General features: G+C 45.2%; 1 protein-coding gene across 9 annotated transcripts in view; it reads right to left on the bottom strand.

Moving 5' to 3' along the window:
- Positions 1-13,867, bottom strand: part of LOC116993563 — a 68,409-nt gene that overhangs the window by 19,209 nt on the left and 35,333 nt on the right. The window lies entirely within an intron of this gene.

The following is a 13,867-nucleotide window of genomic DNA, read 5'->3' as shown; positions in this document are numbered from 1 at the left end:
TCATAAAACTCCAAATATTAAAAGCCGTTATGCTGTGCTCACACCCTAAGTACACCATACTGAAGAAGCTCCACTTCCACTTCTGCTCCACATGCCAGATAAATCTTTTATACATCAACTTGTGCTTCTAACATAAAAGGAAATAAATATGTAAAACTATAAAATTATAAAACTATAAATAAAACCCCTCAAAGTCCAAGTAGCCTCCCCTTCCTGACCATGAGCAGGAGGCTTTTCAGAGATGCCAGCAGGATCTCTGCAGGTATGGATGGTTTACTCAGACCATTGGATGCACAGCAGCAGAACAGTCCTGTTCAGTTACATTTCTCCCTCCCAAGGATCAGTGGGAATCAGACTTATGCCCAGAAGTTCACTGGTCGCTTAAAAGAAAAGCTTGGAAAATAGCTCAGACCATTCCAGAAGGATGAGTGTGAAGCCAAGGCCTCCCAACTAGACTATACTGGGATCTTTGTGACTTGGATAAGACTAGAGGTTGTTGCTCAAAACTACTTATTCATGGCAGTCACAGACAGCAAGATTTCACCATCATTGAACACAGTGATTTTCAGAGAAACCATTTCATCCACAGCACTTACTAAAAGAAAATTTCTGAGACCATCCTGAGAACAGAAGACTATATATATATATATATATATATATATATACACACATACACACATATATATAATTTAATGGGAGGATCTTCTGTTGAAAAAACCCTGGAGGAGATAGTTGCCTGAGCAACAAGAAATTGAAGATTATCAGTAGCATTTATCTATGTCAGGGAACAGCATTGTCCCACGAAGGGGGACAAGGAGACCCATCACAGGCTGTGCTCTCCCCCACAGCCACAGTCCCTGAGCAGAGCTGGGTGCTGGTAGCAGCTTACATCAACAGCCCCAGACACAAAGGGGTGAAAAGCCCCAGCAGCAAAGGGGTGGCCCAAGTCCAGGGGTAACCTGGGGGTGCAATTATTCAATCACTGGGGGCTGGAGACAAGCTACAAGACATCCCCTCAAGGGCCCAGCCAGCCAGTAAAACCAGAAACCAACCCCCCTGCTAGACAGCCCAGGGCTGCGCTCAATTAAAGCTGCTGGGTAGAGAGCTGGATGGAGGTCCCCACTGAGGCTGCTCAGAGCACTTGGGACCCTCTGGGTGCTTTGGGAGTTTTGTTGGAGTTTATTTTCCTGGAACCTCAAAGCTGCAGCAGGTCACAGCCAGGAAGCTGGAGGAGCAGCAGGGCACTGTATCCATGAGGAGAATGGCAGCTGGGAGGTTTATTCCCATTGCATGCAGCAGCAGCATGCAGAGCTCTGCCTGCTGTGTGAATGAGGGTGACTGACCACTGCGGGCCTTTGTTCTTTGCTTTGGTCTGGCTGTCGGGACTGTCAGGGATTATAAACATCAGCACTGCAGATTTTGGTGTTGGTACCAAAAAACAGAGCAGTCAGAAGCTATGCCTCCTCTTCCTTTCCAATTAAAAGTGTTTCAACTAAAAACTAAAAATAAGGGTTTTTTAAAATCACTACCATATAAACTTTAATGGAAAAAGCAACATCATGGACAAAAATGCTCCTTTTTAAGGGCCATCTAAACTGATGCTTGATGGAAGACCTCATTTATCCCTCACTAGTGCCTGCAGACTTTTTTTCTCTCTTGCTTTACTTTTTCCTTGTTTCTTTCACCCACATCCATTCTCATCGCTTCTTTTGGCATCGGCATCCCTTTTCCCAGTCCCACATAACAAGTGCCCCCTTACATAACTGGACTTTTCACAGGGCCTCAGGGCAACCTTTCACCAAAAAAACAAGAAGGACATTCACTGAAAAGGACAGAAAAGGTCAACTTTGCCTCTTTGCTTCCAGGCTTGGTATGTGACCACACAACAGTTCATCTCTAGGGTAGTTAAAAGGAAAAATGCCAGCAGGTGGCATTCCAGAATAGCTTCTGGAATCAGTGATGACAGCAAAACCTGAGCTACACCCAGGGCTTCTCTTACAGCTGTTGACATCTGCACAGTGAAAGGGGATGCAAGAGAGCTGCAGCAGCATCTCCACCCACAGCACCTTCAGGTAATGGCTGCTGCTGCTCCTCCCTCCCTCCATCCTCCCTCCCTCCAGTCTTCAAGCTGTTTCTCACAAATAAGCCCTTTAATGACTTCTGTTTTGAAATTTCCCCTTGGAAGAAAGTATCTGGGTGATGGATCAGGCTGCCACCCGAACACTGAGTCAGAGTCTCCACTTCTCTCTTCAAGCTCTTCAGTATCTTTAAGTGCCATCTGACCTGAAAGCCCTCAATATAAAGTCACACTGGAGAACCTTCAACAGAAGATACCTACATATACTTGCATGCATTTGCATGCAGCATTCAGTGGTCAGTGTCCCCTTTGACTCAACCTAGTTAAGGCAGCAAGTTTTCAAAGGTTTCTTTGCTCGCCCTTAAGCTTTAGTGGAATAAAGATAACATTGTCCTTTAGGAAGCTGAGCAAATGCTAAACAGGTCTTCTGATTGTGGCTGGAAGTAAAAGGTGTGATTCCCATTTACAGGTTTCCCTCTACCATCAAAGTCACCCCTTGCATCAGTTGTACCTACTTCCCCTCTCAGCAAAAGCAGGTATTGCCCAGGCTGTGAACAGCAAGACACCTGCTGGCTGTGCTAAAGCCTGTTATTTCAGCCTGGAGTAGAAATATCTTCTTGTCTTGAAAGCCTCACTGCTGCAATGTAGTAAGTCACGAGTAAAAGCCAGAAAAAACTTGTTCTGAGCAGTTTAACTTGATTTGCCTCCTGGAGTTGGATAAATGGCTGCAGACACACACCAGTGTGCTCAGGAAGCCACAGCAAGTGGAATCTGAAAGCTCAAGGTTGCATTTTGACCCAAACAGGAAAGTGATCTCAGTTGTAGCAATGAATTTTCCTCATTTGCTGAGACAACTTCTATCACAACCTTAGGAAAAGAAAACCCTAAGACAAACAGGTGGATAAACCACCAGAGAGCCTGTGGAGATGCTGTGAGCACCTTGACTTCCAGAGCTGTTATGATAGCTGGCAGTGCCTAAGGAAGACACAGCACCCAGGCTGTGTAGGCATTGAGGAAAAAGAGTTTGAATATTCCTGCCCCAAAGTCAGGAAGAGGAATGAAAGAGATATCCCTTCTTCAGCTTTGGCACTGTTTATTCAGAACAGAACACTTTAAAGCTATTCTTCTCTGTCATCAGCCTTTTGGAAAACAATGGCTAAATCCTTCCTTTGAGGAATCAGTGCCTGGCTTATCTCATCTCTGCACCTCCTAGTACAGCCTCTTCTTCCAGGGCGTGTGGCTCAGTGTTCTGGAACAAGGAGTCTCCCAGTGCATGGCTCATTGGCCACAAGTCCTGTCTGAGCCTGCATGAACATTCCTGCCATTGGAACAAAAGCGACAGAGGTTGGAAACCAAGAACCCTCAGTGGATGGTGCAGGGTCTGTATCACTGTGGCTGCATCCTAAACCACTGCCTTGGATAAAGCCAGGAGTCCCTGGCTGGCACAGCTGGAGTGGTGGAGCAGCAGAGAGCAGCCAGGTGGGTGATGCCTCAGCAGGTAACTCTTTCCCACAAGTAAACTTTAGGATTTTGAGAGGACAACACTATGACAATCAAACTGGTCTCTCACACATACAACATGCAGGCTCCTCATGCCAGTGTTCACTAAATGCCAGACCACAGGCAACAGGAGTATCCCAGAGACACTTCATCTAGACTTGGGACTGTCTGTGGTCTCAGCTTTGACCCACTGCTACTTTTGTCTTGCCTATCCCACTGTGGTGTGTACCTGATAGAGGTGGCACTGGGATTCAGGTGCCAGAGGAAGTCAGGAGAACTGGTTTCTGTTCCCATCTCTGCTACTCATTTGCTGTATATCCACGAGCAGTTAATTAAGCCTCATCTTTCCCCACTTTAGAACTGTGATAATTACATTTATCTCTCTTTGTGAAGAGCAAGGGCTTGGAGACATTTGAATAAATGCCCTCATAGAGCCAAGAGTTGTTATAGTTAGTTATAATAATCTTGGTCCTCCCTGAATTTTTAAAAGCTCTCCTATTCCAGTGACTGCTTCATAGACAAGGCAGAAAAAACTGGAGTATAATTACAGAGTGACTCCATATTCTGCTGTGGGCTGCTTGTGTTTATTTGACTGAGCCCAGCTCACTTCCAGCCTCCTTGTTGCCTTGCACAAGTCCCAAGGGAGCTGTCAGTATTGCAATGATATGACCATCACTGCAAAGTAGGATTTTTGTCATGCTGTGATGGTGATGAAAAAGTAGCATTATAGCTTTGAAATTCTGAAATAATACTGGAAACTACTAAGCTACAGGAATTCTGTCATTGCATAAGTGACCTTTTTTCAGAACAAGGGAAAAAATAAGGTCTTACTCTTCAAAGGTGGTTAGCACCTTGGGGTTTTTTTAGGTGCCTAAATTTCAAATGAAACTGAGCTCTAGTAAGAAAATAGTTCAAGTATTGCTGATGTTTACAGTGAGGAGCCACTCCAAGTTTCATGAGAGACTTCATTTATGGTGTCAGTGGGGAAATCCTAGCCCTTATGCTCTGTATGAGCTTGGTTTCCAGACTTGCTTGGTCCAGGCTTAATTTATTGCCTAAGAATACTCCTGAAAGCTTACAAAGTCTGATGTAGAACTCACTCCTTTTGCTGCTAATAGATAGTAAAATGAGAGTAAGCTATAACCTTTATATCAACAGCAATATTTAATAAAACACCGAGGAAAAATCCTGGGCACTTGGACACAATCAGTGATATTTAATTCCTTAGAAAAATGCCGGTTTGACCCAGGCCAAGCAGCGGTGTCCCAGACGGAGCCTGAAATTACCACTCCTGCAGGATTTAGCATGGGCCACAGATCTTCCTTGCTGTTTGCATGTGCCTGCTCTGTGCAAGAAGCTCAGGAAGTTTAAGGTGTGGACAAAAGCCTATGGAATGAGCTCCACCAACCTCTAAAGCTGTCTTGCTTTTAGACATAAATAAAGGAGATGCATAGCAGAAAGGGTTAATTGTACAGGTCAGATGTGCTGCTCTAGAAATTAAAAGCTCCAAAAGAAGAGGGAAGTGTTTGCATTTGCAAATGAGTTCGTGTGGGTGTGAGTGTAAACATGCACATTTAGGGGGAAAAATCTTTCAAGAAAATCACAGAATATCCACCACCTTTTTTACAAGGAAAAGAGATGCCAAGATCTTTGAATTAATTATTCTCTGTGAATCACTTTTGCAGTTAAAAGCCATACCAGCATTTCCAGAAAAACTTTCAGTCTGGTATATGTAAACAAATTTAAAGAAAACAAACAAACAGACAAGAAAATGTGAAGATAAAAGGCTTGAGATAATAAGATTAAAGATGTTAATTGGACACTGTGGCTTCTACAGACTCTGACAGTGGTAGCTGAGTTTCTGCAAAAGACTCCAGCTTTGCCCTGCCAGTCCGAATCATTGTGAGCCTCTATCCCAGCAATGCTCTCACCAAACCCAACACACTGTGCAGGCTTTGACTCAGAAAAGCACACAGACACACGCTGAGGTGACAAGTTTAGAGTTTTAGGTTTGTGCATGCATTTAAGATCTTCGTGTCTGTGTTTAAAACATAATTACAGGCAAGTACCTGCATAAGTGCTTTGAACTTGGGCAGTGATCCCCAAACTACACATCCCCCCAGCCTACCACTCTCTGGCTCACTTCATTCCTCACCAAGGATGCCAACATTTCCCACCTCTCCTTCAAATTAACACCTCAGTGTCCTCTACCTTCATATCATATTTGGTCCTCACGTACAGTCCTTGATTTTAAAGTCTTGAACTAATGAGCTTTCCAAAAGAGATGAATCGTCTAAAGAACAGTGGGAAAAAAACAGGGCTGAAGTTTTATGATGTGTTTGTTTTGCTTTACACCCTGGATTTACAGCTGATGAACTCATGGGGAGTCATCTGTTCTTCCTCTGGCTGAATGGTTTTACTTGAAAAGGGAACCGATGAATTAAAGCATTTGACTTTAATTATCCCACAGTTTTAAGTGTTATTAGAAAATGCCTATCAGTTTTAAGCCTCTATTTTCCAGGAAACCACTGGGTGAGTGTGTCTACAAGGAAAGCATGCTCATGGGATAGGCAATGACCACATCAGGAGTCGGAAGGCATGTCAGTATGATTCCTCCCCCTTCAAACAATCATATTTACATGCACCAAGCCATTTTAAGTGTATTGCTGCACTACTGCTGTTGTAATACTGTTTCTGCAAGAGATGCTGTCAGCCAGAACAAGCCAAGAAATACACAAAGTCTTTCCAATTAAGCTTTTTAACCTAACAAGTGCTTATTCAGGTTCACTCCAAATGCTGAAAAAGATTCAAGATTCCCTGAAAAAGGTTCATTCCTCCTGATATGACCAGAGCAAGTGAGGGGGAAAGGAAAAACTTGTGCAATAATAGAGATGGGCTAATGCATTGCAACTAAAACATTTCAGCCTGAGAAGCTGCTACTGCGATCGTGGGCTGCCAGCAGGGCAATGTGCCAAAATGCTTCTGAAATGCGACTGTGGTTGTAGAGAACAGTAAGAAAATGTCTCACATGCCAGTGCAAACCTCTGCTATCCCAACAGAAAACACAGAGGAAATGGGAATGGAAACGGAAGCCTGGTAGTTAGCTGCAAGACCAGCTCTCACTCCCTGACATACTTGTCATCCAGCAAGGTGCGAGACAGAAGGTGACAGAAGTGCGCTCACGCCCCTGCACGTAAGTAACGACAAATCCTATCTGCAGTTTCTGTAGTTCTTCTGAAACTGTTGCTCCAAAAGTGAAAATCTGGCCTGGTTATGTAAAGGCTTCTGCTGTGTCAGACCAACTCTGCTTCAGATGAAGCAGGACATGACTGTGCCTCCGGCCAGAATGCCAGGGGTTTAATTACTGCCTCTGCTGTCGATGTCCCCACCAACCTCATACCAGTCATGACGTCAGCTGCTGAAATCTGCTTTGAGTCTGTAAAATTAAGCTGAGTACGTGCTGTCTCCCACCTCTTCTCCTGCCTGTGTGGATGCTACATCTCCCTGGGCAGAGCTACTCTCCCACATGGTGCTAAGCAAAGAGGGAGAGCAAGGAGCTGAAATAAAACCCTCTCTGGAGAATACTAATTGCTTGGGTCTTTTTCCCTTGTTTTTCCCTTGAGGGTTTTCCGTGCTGCCTTGGCCTTGAAGACCTCTTCTGTAAGTGGTGCCCACACCAGCCACCAATGCCTGAAAGGGAACCTTCTGAGGCAGAGCATTTCTGGCATATTTTCTGCTTGCCATCTGTCTGAAGGGAAACATCCTCAGGGCAGGAGCCTTCTGTGTCACAGGTTATCTTCTGGTGGGTCCCTATCAGATAATAAAGCTGTTATTAATTAAGACAGGCTGAGCAGGGACTGGTGCTATATATATATACAGTGTGCACTGTACCCAGGTGAGTGGGAGGTGAGACTGGGAGTCTGGAGACCTACTGAGTATCTCAGGGGTCAAACACAGGATTTATCTAGGCTGATACTGGGTATTTACACTGTAAGCGGCAGTTCTGGGCTCCCTTAAAACCCTGTGGATAGAAATAGATAATTGCAGACCTCATATTTCCACAGAAACCATGATGGTTCATTCCATCTGAAATTCCTTTATACAGAAAGTCTCAGTGTTGAGTTGATGGTGCTGAAGTTGGACAGCTGAAGATGGTGAGATGAGTCTGACTCCAACACACTTGACTTCTCACAGTTGTCCTTGTTGATATGGTGATGGTGAAAACACTTCTAAATTGGGTGGCCTATGAGAGAAAAACACTACCCAGCTTATTTTTGTTTAGAGTTATATTCAATGGTAGGACTGGCTTTCCCAATATATGAAAAAAATCCATGTTCTTGCTAACATAATTTCTACTGATTCCCAGAATCCTGCACACACATGCGTTTTTATGCTCGAAAAAACACATGTACCTTTTCTAAGAAAATACTCTAATATTTGAACATCATAAAACTGTCATTAAGTTTTTTTCCAAGTAAAGCTCTTCTAGGGAAAAAAAAACCCCAACACCTCTAAAGGAGATGTACTCTCAACAAAGAGAACTAGATACATATCCCTGTCAAAACACATGGGAGAAACTAGAACTAATATCACATAGACACTTCCATGCTGTAAAAGTCTGCCAGGTTAGGAAGTGGATTTACAGAGAGAAAAGCTTCCCAGTTATTCTCTGGCACAAATCAATGTCACAGAGCTGCTCTGATGGAATGGAAGCTTCATACAGCACCACTGTTATTACATATTGATTCAGAGTGTCCTCAGGGTCTGTCCATTTAACTGGTGCACTGCTTTCAGAATGGGTTTTGGTGTGTCCCATTATGCTGCATTCCTGCTTTTGGAAAGACCTGATGGAATGACTGAATTGTTTTCCACAAGGATGCTGAAACCATGGCAGTTTCTGAAACAGGTGGCAGGAAACATGGGCACCTTGGGACCAGCCATCCTACTAGGACACCAACTTGCTATATGGGTCAGGGGTTCTAGGAAAATACGGCAACCTTGGCTTTGAAGGACAAATGGAAAGGTCAATTCTTCTGCAGATGGTCTGATCATTAAATGCTCTTGCCCTCCAGCTCCACTTGTGTAAAAGGCATAGAGCTTCTTTAGGGATAGGAGTGGCTGCTGACCTCAATATGTAACTAATAATTAAATGTGATCATTGCAAAAAGGCAAAACCATCAGTTTTTGACACAGATGATTTTGGGAAGGGGGATGTATGGGGACATTCAGGTTGCCCTCTGTCACCCTGGGAATTGCCCACCAAAGCTGAAACAGCAGAATAAATTCACAGAAAAGATGGGGAGATTAGAAAAAGGGAATGATGTGGGGAAGTTGGAAGGAGCTGAGAGAGACTTGGAGGAGGAAACAGCTGGAAAATATGCTTTATTTATTCAGTGGACAAACAATGCAGCTCCTCCATCATTAACAATTAATTACCCTGGGCACTCTGGCCTACAACTGACAAGGGATTTAGGTGTGGTGACAGAAACTCCTACACCTCCCTTCTGGAGGCATCTCCTGTGTCTGGATCCAGCAGGGAAATACCCAATCCCCAGTTACTCACCTACACCTCCAATATGAGGTACCATAATTGCTGGGTAATTGCAATTAACACCTAAAATGGCCAACACTAAACACTAATAAAATGCACCTCCTGCCTCCTCCAGCTGGATTTTGAATCCCACTGGTACATGGGAACAAAAGAGAATTGTTCCTTGCTTTATTTCTCATATTGTCATGCCCAGATGCAGTGTATCAACCAAGGGCACTGTGATGCTCACCAAAGGCAAGGCACCTTGATCTCACCTTCAGTCTGAGATCAATCCAGCACATCCTGTCAAAGCACCCACACTGGCTGGAGGGAAGGAAAGATGTCTTGGCTCATCTTCACATCAGACCACTGCGCAGCCAATGAAAAATAGTTCCTGACACAGAAGAGATGGAGGACCAAGTACACCTAGCCCAGTAAAAAGAATATTCTTCTGGTAAGGTTTGAAGAAGAGGGGTCTTCAGGTATTCCTCCATTTGTGTATGTTGTCCAAGTAATTGTTTTGAACAACAGCCAGTAAAGCCTTACTAGTCCAAGGAGCATATTGATAATCAGCAAAAAGTCTTAGTATTAAGGGAAGATTAATAAAGCACCTGGGGATGTAAAACATTCAGTAGAGAGCCAGTGGACTAGTAGCTAATGTGTGAGGGCCTTCCCCTCCAGATAAACCATCCTGCTTCCTACTATGGGACAATCTCCCAAATTGTGTCTATGTTTCAGAGGTAAATCCCCTTATGGAGAATACTCCAAAACCTTTAATTAACTTATGGCCATATCACACCATGAAACTCATGCCGCTCATCCAGCAGCTGTCATCTAGTCCTCAGAGAGCACGATGCTCTCTTCTTAGCCATTAGAAGCACTCCTGAAACACCAGGGGGACTCTTTAGAGCAAGTGCCTTCAGTTTTTGGGTAGCGGACCTGTGGCACCTATGGCCTACTTTTAACAGGTCTTTTAAAGTTAAGAAAGCCAATCTCTTATCAGCAGGTTTCAATTTACCGTCAAGGAAGCCGAACAGCCACACCAGAGTATTTCCAGAGTTTACAAATCAAGACAGTTTACAGCCTGCTATGTTAGATCTTCCCACCAAAATTCCCATTGAATCTCTCCTTCCTTGGGTAACAAGATGTGAGAGGACCATGACCCAAGGGGGCATGGCTGCAGGCATGAAGAAACCTTCTCACTCAAGTTATTCATCAAATGAACAACATGAATGAGTCTTACTGTGTTGTGAGCCTCTCAGGGCTCAAATAAGTTGAAGCTATACAGCTGAAAGTCCAATTTTGTCTCTCCCCTTGGGAAACATTTTCCCGTAAGCGGTTACTGAACCAACATCGTGAACATCCTTACTGCGCCACCCTTTATCCACTTCCAGAACTCTGTTACAGAATAGAAAATGTTCAAGCCACAGATCTGCAGCATTAAAGTGCTGAGTGATTGAGTAGTTCCATAGGATAAGGCAACCCTCAACTGCAATGCCAAGACCAACATGCCTGTGTGTACATGAAAGGATGTGTTATTTGTGACTCCACTGCTTCAGTGATCACAGACAACAGAAAGGCTCAAAAATTCTCAAGTACCCCAAAGTTCTGGGAAAACAGACAAAAATCTGAGAAGTCAAACTCCCCCAGTGCCCTTGGTGAAAGACAAGTGGAACTCCATTATTGTGACATCAAAGGCCAAGAGCAGACAACCCTGGACTACTGGAGTAGACACAAAACTGGAAGAAACCAGGCTTTGCTGGCTCTATGGCTTGTGGCATGATTTGGTGTTCTCCCTGCAGTGTCACTGTGCCTTCACCGCACTTGGGACTCAGTTGTCCTGATTAGGTGAGGACAGGTTTGTTCTTTGCTCCCTCACCTCTGCCTGTAGTACGGGCTCAGGGGACTCTTGCCCTGCTTTGTCACTGACCTGCTAAGCCACTTTCTCTCTCAGCACCTCTGTTTCCTCATCTTGGAAATGAGGATTACGACCTCTGTGAGACACTTTGATGTCCACAGATGAAGTGTGCTGTGGCACATATGAGCATTCTCTGTATTTTAAGTACTAGGTAATATATCGCTGTGGGGCTTTTCTCTTTTGTTTATTCACTTTTATTATTAAAAATGGAAATCAATGAACCACCCTAAAATGTACATATAAAAGAAAAGAAAAAAAAAAGGGGGAACACTTGGGATCAGCTTTCTCTTTTGAAGATAATTATTGGAGAGAAAGCAATTTTGAAACAAAAGTGGCAAAATGCAATGCTCAGAAACTGAGAGGTAGAATGCATTTGTCCACCCTGCAGTTTGCTGTTGCAATATTCCTCTTCTCTTCCATTTTCTAAGTCATGTAGAAAACATTCTTCCTAGATAAATTATTTAGTTCTGAACTGCTGCAATGCACAGCAGGATGCCTGTAAGAGCAAAGTGCTGCTCATGGAGGGTACCTCACATGACCCAGACAGGAAGAGGAGTTCAGACTGCAACAAGTGTGGGTGAGAATGCAGCACCTGAAGCCCACGTGCACAGGCTGGAAAACCTGGCTGGATCAGCCACTCAGCACAGTTCCCATCTATCCCTGTCTTCACAGGAATGGCCTTGTTCCCAGCCTAGGCAGATGTGCTGATTGAATGGGATCTTCTGAAGGCAATGTTGAATGATAAAGAGAAGAAAGACAAGTTGTGAGTCTCACGCTGTGCCTGCAGATGTTCAGGACTCAAAGGCTGTCTCTGCTCCTAATGCACCAAAACCAGCAAACCACTTTGGACAAACCAGTGGTGTCCAGGAAATCCAGAAGGGACTGCACTGCCCACATATGACTAAGTGCAGAATTTGCTCTGCATATTACTTGAACTGCTGGGGCCACCAATTAAAACATAAAAATGAGATTCCCATGTTCCTCATTTCATTTACAGAAAGTATTTTAAAGGCAAGAATATTAAGGCAGGTTTTTTTAATTACAGATGAAGAATATTCCCCAAAGAGCTTTTCAAAATAGTGGATAGCCCCCACCCTGTCCTGCAGACAGTGAAAAGTTACAGAAAGTCTCTTCTGGACTGAGCAGTGTCATGGTATGTTTGGAAACCTCATCTTTGCAGTAGAAGGTACTTCATAAATTCAACTATATTTTATGAGCTCATTAGGAAAGCAAACAGAAAACCCTGGCAAATAAAGGCTCAATCCCCTTTGTGCATAGGAATCTAACATGTCATTTCACTCATTCACCACTTAATTCATTAGGTTTTGAACACCCAGGTTCTCTAATCCATAACAGCCCTTCCTGGCACCATGCCCTGCCTATGTCCCGCCCTCACTCTGATCATGTGGCGCTGCTCTAAGGACATCCCCGAAACTCAGCAGGACATGGTACCTGGCCCGCCTGCTCTGGGGAATCCTGCTGGGGCAGATGCTGGACCAGCAGACCTCCACAGGTCCCTTACCTTCCACACTTGGGTGGGATGCTCTGCTTCGGTTTGTCTCCTAAAGCATCTCAGCTCAAACCAGCTGCCTGTTAGGAAGGATGCTGGGACAAGGAATGATCCCAAACTCAATCCTCCCTCAGGATTCATCCCCAAACAGCTCCCCACTCCAGAAAACCTTGTGTCAACAGTCAGAAGAGAGGTAAGACCATTTTATCATGGACATCAACTGGGGGGGTGCAGGAGGCACAGCACTTCATCAGCTGAACATGAATCAGCACCTGCAGCAACTGAGTCACAGAACTCTGAGAAAATCCGAAAGGCAGAAGGAGGCAGGATTTTGTTCCCTTTGGGAGAGCAGCCCCTCAGTAGAAAGAGCCACTGATGAGTTTTTACCTGGCACAAGCAGACTGAGCACAGCAGAGCCAGGACTCTCTGTGCTCCCAGGCTCTCTGTCCTCCATGACAGATTTTCTCCCAGTATTGCCAGTGAGCCTAACAGTGCTGCTGGTGGCTCCCCAGACCTCTCCATCTCTCTGACTGGCACCATGGGATACCCCTTCCCTCCCTCCCACACAAGCTCACTCCACTGGCTGCACATCCCTGTACCACAGCACAGCCAGAGCCAGCAGTAAGTCTCCCACTGTCATCTGCTGGCCTCCACCAGTTTCTCCAGGCTCCCAGCACTGGCTGGACTCCACTAGGAAAGACAGGAGTAGGAGAACGTGTGCAGTGGTGCCTCTACTGCTCAGCTGGAGCACTAGTACCAGTGACTAAGCCCAGAGCAGAGACTCTCAATGACATGGAGACAGCTCAACTCCAGGTGGGTTGCCCAGGCTCTCTTGGGTCCTTGTAGTGTCCTGTGCAGCAGGAATGGACATGGAGTAAGCTGAGCTCCATGAAGCCATCTCTTCTCTCTTGTCAGGCAGCTCTGCCCAAGGCTTGCTGCAGCCACAGGGACACCTCTCCCCAGCTGGGGAGCTGTGTTTCCCCTACCCAGCTATGGCTGCAGCATCCCCCAGCTTACCCCAGCACTGTGTCCACCCACTGCTCTTTCCATTTCAGAAAGAGAGCAGAAACAGCCTTAGGCCCTGCTGCCCCCCAGAAAGAGAGCAGAGAGGGGTCTTTGCACTCGTGGGGAAGGGCATGGTGGCAGGACAGAGGTGCTGCCCAAGCTTGGGCTCCCTCTGCCCTCTGTGTGACATGGGCCAAGTTGGGAATCTCTCATGCCTGCCTCTTGGATGTGGGAACCACGAGTCACCCAAAATCAGCAATGCAGGAGCCAGTGGGAAAGTGTAACAAATGTCATGTCTTCATGGTGACCTCCCTGCTCTTCTCCCCC

The sequence above is a fragment of the Catharus ustulatus genome, chromosome 3 (assembly GCF_009819885.2).
Source record: "Catharus ustulatus isolate bCatUst1 chromosome 3, bCatUst1.pri.v2, whole genome shotgun sequence".
NCBI lineage: Eukaryota > Metazoa > Chordata > Aves > Passeriformes > Turdidae > Catharus > Catharus ustulatus.
The sequence above is the reverse complement of the archived record's forward strand: the minus strand, read 5'-3'. Positions and strand labels throughout refer to the sequence as shown.